Raw genomic sequence first — 5,732 nt, forward strand, 5'->3', positions numbered from 1 at the left:
TCCCTCTGCACCCTTTTGTGTTCAAATCTCTTCTTATGAGAAATCAGCCACATTGGATTAGGGTCCACCCTAATGAACTCATTTTACCTTAGTTATATATACCTTCAAAGACCCCATCTCCAAATGCAGTCACATCCCAAGGTCAGGGCTTAGGACTTCAACATATGAATATTGGGGGCACATGACTGAACCCATAAATGCTACCTCATAGGGGAATGCGGGGACTGAATGGAATTGGGAATTTGGAATATTCGTGGTTTATGGAAACTTAGTGAGTCTTCAGCCAATGGAAGCTCTTATTTTCTTTAATCACAATTCGTATGCATTATGATGGAGCTATTGCAGTGTGTGGAAGAACACTGGAGGGACATACACGCAGGGTTGGAGGGGCTCCTGGGTGGTTCTGAGCAGCCCTGTTGGGGACAGTTGGGCAGTTTGTTCACTGCACAACCCCAGAGGCTGGTGTTTATATGTCATTATCATTATCAATTTGCATACTGATTAGAGATATTTTTCTGGCAGGTGTCAGAAGAAAGAGCACCTTTTCTGAAATCCCCATGGAGGCTCAGTACAGCCCAGGGCAGTGCTGCTTCCTAGCCTGACACTCAGGTTGAAGAACACCATGCAGAGAACAGAGTCCGACACACAGTCAGTGCTCAACACAGCTGTGCTGGACAAGTGCATGTGAAGGGTCCCTCTCCTGGCCATCCCACTGGAATGCAAACTGCACAAGGGCAGGGGCACTTTCTCAGTTTCCATCTCGGCCATTGATGTGTTTCAGGCCCTACGCAGTTTCTGGCACATAGTAGGTATTCAGTAAATATTTATTGAATAAAATAAATGGATCAGTTATAGCACGGTTTTTTCCTTTCCATTAAACAATTCTTCTACAAAACGCATAGGGACTCAGGATGGGGGCACAGTATCTATTGAACACTACTGTGTGTCAGCTGCTCCCTCACTCACTGTAGCCTTTATGCTTCCCTGTCCTGTTTCTTAACATCACAGCCCCATGGGGTGGATCTTTTCCTGGAAAGGGAATGCACTGTCAGTCAGAGCCAGCCACTCGAGCTCTGAGCCTCCACTGCTTTTGGCTGGAAGTATTAGATGAAACGGCTCAGCAGTGTGTCACGCACATAGTAGCTGCTCAAAAAATGTTACTTTGCCTTCTCCTCTTTCTCACCCCAGCATGGTTGGAATAATTCTCTCCATTCCAACCATCAGCATTTCAAGCCCTCTCTTCATCCAGAGGGCCCCACTGTTTGTCCCTGGGACTTCAGAGGTGAAGGATAAGAATAGAACGACCGAGTGGAGGAAGTGGAAGGAGAAGGAGACCCCACCCAGGCCATGGGACAGGGCCTGAGGAGCCAACCCATGAGTCTTGAGGGAAAGGGTCACCAGCCCCACCCTTGCAGGCTCAGGGACCTCCCATGCAGCAGCCAGGGGTCACAGGTGGCTTTGGGGATAGATAAATGTGACAGCTGCCTGGGCTGCAGGCCTGGAGGAAGCATTGAGCATCTAGGGCCTAGAGCTGAATGGGCCCTTTCTATTTCAGTAACAAACACATCCCTTGTTTGTAGGTTTGTTTGTGTGTTTGTCTCCCCAGGCTGTTTCTGTTCTTCTTCTCCTCCCACACAGCTCAGCCTCGGGCAGGCAGCTCCAAGAGCCCAGGGCTTCAGCACTTCAGAGCATTGCTCATCTCTCCTCCAGCCAAGTGCAGAGAGCATTTGCGGATCAAAAGAGAAGCCAGGTCTTCAACTGATCCACATCTACTTGGAAAAACAACCTGTCTGCTGAACTGACCTTAGGGAGCCCTTAACAAAGACCAGGCACCATGCTGGGCTTAGGCAGATAATCCTCACAACAGCCCCTCAGGGCCGGGCGAGTTAGCCACACTTAAGATTGTGTCCCCACCTAGCTTGAAGCCCCTGAAGGCTCCACTTTGCTCACCAGATGAGGAGCTTGAGGCATAGAGAGCTCAGTGCCTTTCCAGTTACAGTGGTTGAATCTGACCCCTGGACTTTCTACCCTTCTGCCTTGGGTGAGGATCCAGGCTCAGTACCCTCCTGCTTTGGGTGAGGATCCAGGCTCAGTACCCTCCTTCCTTGGGTGAGGATCAAGAATCAGTATCTGCACCTCCCAGTTCAGCTTCCAGCTCCATCATCCTTTTATTTACTACCACACCACTGGCACCTAAGTGCTCCTATGCTCTCTGGTCCTCACTCCCCTCTTCTGTAAAATGCAGACACCAACAATCCTGCCTACCTCAGAGTCTGTCTTCAGGATGAAATGTTTTAATTCTTAGGAAACACTGAGACCATGGCTTGGGCAAGAGAGTCCAGTTGTTCATGTTTTCTCATCTTTGAAAGAACAGCTCAGGGAGATGCTGTTGTTATTACCATTTTACAGGTGGGGCCACTAAAATGCAAGGAAATTAGGTAACTTGCCCAAGGGCATCTCACTGCTAGGAACTAGAGCTGGCATGGGGGTTGGATCTTTCTTTCCAAGGTCCCACACTGGCGTGCAGATAGGATGGAGGTAGAGCTGGGAAGTCATGAGCCTGGATAATGACCAGAGGAAGTCAGGAAGCTGGAGAATTTCAGGTCATTCCACACATTCAGATTTGTGAGGACCAGAGGCAGAGAAAGGCTGGGTGCCAAGATGTCTCAAAGGGCAAACTGATGTACTTGGTTGGCTTGCAGACTTTGAGGGAGTTTGAGGAAGTCTTGATGCCAGCACCTGTACCTTCTTTTCTGTTTCCCTGCCAAAACCAACATAATAAGCATCCCTGAGTCACTCAGAAGCCTTGGGCTGATGTGGCCCAAGTATCAGTGAACACTAGAAACTATCCCTCTCCATTTCTCTTGAGCCCCCTTCTGTTGCCACACAAGGCCAGCCTCACTGGCTGCTTTCTTCTGATGGAGCCTTCCCATCCCCCATCCCTCCCTCTTCCAAAGCAATGAGGCACAGCAGTGGGGCTATAGACTGCCAGCATTGTGCTGTGCAAAACACAACGCCTCCTGATAAAGGTGAAATGGCGTTGTTGTCTGGGATAAATACCTGAGATCTTTTGTCTCAAGGCCACAGAAAGCTAGGATGAGGACACACAAAGAGTGATGTTCAGAGTGGAAGTTTAACAGGTGAAAGAAAGATAAGAGATCTCTCTGCTGCAGAGAGAGGGGTCCTGGAGAAATGGGTTGCTGCTTTGGCAGTGAAAGGCAGAAGGTTTTATAGATGAGCTTGAGGAGGTGGTGTCTGATTTACATAAGGCACAAAAGATTGGTCAGACCAGGTGTGCCATTTGCATAGTGCACGAAAAACTGGTTAGGACTAGGTGTGCTGTTTGCATTGCGCACAAAGAAGCTGGCCACCCCAACCTAATCTTTTATCGTGGAGGGTCAGTGCTATGTTGCCTGTTCCTTTACTGTGCATGTGGTGACAAAGAAAAGGGAAGATGGAGCCTCCATGCTGAACATACCTGGCTTCCAGGCAGCCCTTTTTTATTGGTACCGCTGCTGGCATTCACCTGTGCAAGTTTGCAGCTTGCTTATCTACATTTGCAGCTCAATTTTTCAGGCTGCTCTTTGTTAGAAAAGAAATGATTTGGGGGCTGCTTTTTGTTAAAAGGGAAACCTTGCTGGGGACTCTTTTGTCCTTACTATCTGCCTAAATAATTTCTTTCCATCTCCTATATCAAAGGCAAATGTGCCAAGGCCTCTCCAGTTGCCTTGACCACACCCTGGGGGCTCGCCCAGACTCAGAGAGAAGCATGCCCAGAAAAGCATTTATTCTTCAACCAGGCAGGGTCTCCCAAGGAGATTCTGCACATGTGATGCTCCCCCTCTGGGGTGGGGAGGAGGGCAGGAATAGGTGGAGAATGTGTGTAACTGGGGACTCAGGGTTGGTTCATTGGGAAGACGGGGTCAGCATACAGCTCTCTAAGGGTACTAGGTCTTAGTACTCCACTTGGTGGTGCGGATAGTCTTGGGCAAGCTGCTGAGGCTTTTGAGCCTTAAGGTCCTCTTTGGTAAAAGGAGAGCACTGGGATTTCAGGCTCACTTCACCGCCTTTCCCCCTAAACTCTGAGCATCTAAGCACTGCAGACTGCAATTCCATCACTTCCCTATCCCCAGGGCCTGGGCCATTCCAGTTACCCCATTTACTGGCACTGTTGAGTGCACAGTGCATGCCAGGTACCCCACAAGGACCTCCTCATGTTACCCTCACTGGCCCAGTTAGTATCTCCATTTTACCCGTGACAAGGCAGAGGCTTGGAGAGGGGAAGTCAGCATGCCCCATATGGAGTTAGGACATGGTGGCCATCAAATCACAGCCAGGCTGATGCCTCCAGAATCTGCCAGCTTAACCACCCCACTACACTGGTACTACCTGTGTTCAAGAATTACTTATCAAACTGATGGAATTAAACGTTCAATTGAGGCTGTTGAGAGAGTTTAATGAAGTGATGTATATATAGAACCTAATGCAGGGTGTGGTATTCAGTAGGAGTTTAATAAATAGTGTGTAGCTCCTCAAAGGAGCTGACCTTTAGGGCTGTTGGCAGATTTTCTTGAGATAAAGCCATGCATAATCCAACAGCACACAATGCTCAATAAATGCATCAAGTTCAAGTGTCTTGACCTGGCCCTGGAGGGGCTGAAAATCCAGTCCAAGAACATCTTTCCCACTGAGAAAAATGGTTGGAAAGGCTGTTTGCTTTACTCAACTGATGTTTTGTCTGAGCCTGAAGTACCACCATAGGCACAGTTGGGAGGGGAAGGCTGAGTCCTGGCAATACTTCTCACTGGTTTGAAACTCTGAGCTCTGGCCACAGAAGCACCATGTTTTCTGGGAGTAGCTATTGCCTGGAGAGAATGTGGTCAGGGCGAGACCTCACCCTTCCCTCTGCAGCTTCAGGAATAATAACACACAACAGCCTATGACGATAAAATCTATTATTAAGATTGTTTTAAGCACATTGCATGAGTCAGCTCCTGGGTAAGATAAATACTATTCTTTTTTTTTGAGACAGGGTCTCACTCTGTCACCCAGCTAATTTTTGTATATTTTGGTAAAGGTGGGGTTTCACCATGTTGGCCAGACTGGTCTTGAACTCCTGACCTCAAGTGATCCGCCTGCCTCGGCCTCCCAAAGTGCTGTGATTATAGGCATGAACCACCACACCCGATAATCACTATTCTTATTCCCATTTGTAGATGAGAAAACTGGTACAGAGAGGTCAGATAATTTGCTGAAGGTCACACAGCTGGCAGGCGGTGGAGCTGGGTGGGGTTTGAACTTGGACTTTCTGGTTTCATAGTGTTCTCTAGTAACCCTCCTTCCCTGCTGCCTCCCACAAGCCAGTCTCTAGCCAATTCTTCTGTGGTTAAGGGAATCAATTTTCATGGTACTAATAGACGAACATTCCTTGTTCAATGTTATTATTTTTCTGAATTTTCAAAGCAACTTTATATGGGTCCAGAGATGAGTAAGATAGCTTCCCTGGCCCTTGAAGGACTTATGCTCTACTGAAGAAGGAAAAATGAAGCCATAATTTCACTGTCCCCTTTTGACAGATGATGAAATATCAGGAGAGGCATGAAATCAACCCAAGGTCCCACGGGCAGGGACTAAAGTTGGGATTCTGACCCAGGTCAGGCTGCCTCCTTTCCACGCTCCCAAGCCACTAGAGAATGTACTTTGGCAGACATGACAGCCGTGTGCTCATATTT

This window comes from Symphalangus syndactylus, chromosome 7, assembly GCF_028878055.3.
Source record: "Symphalangus syndactylus isolate Jambi chromosome 7, NHGRI_mSymSyn1-v2.1_pri, whole genome shotgun sequence".
Lineage (NCBI taxonomy): Eukaryota > Metazoa > Chordata > Mammalia > Primates > Hylobatidae > Symphalangus > Symphalangus syndactylus.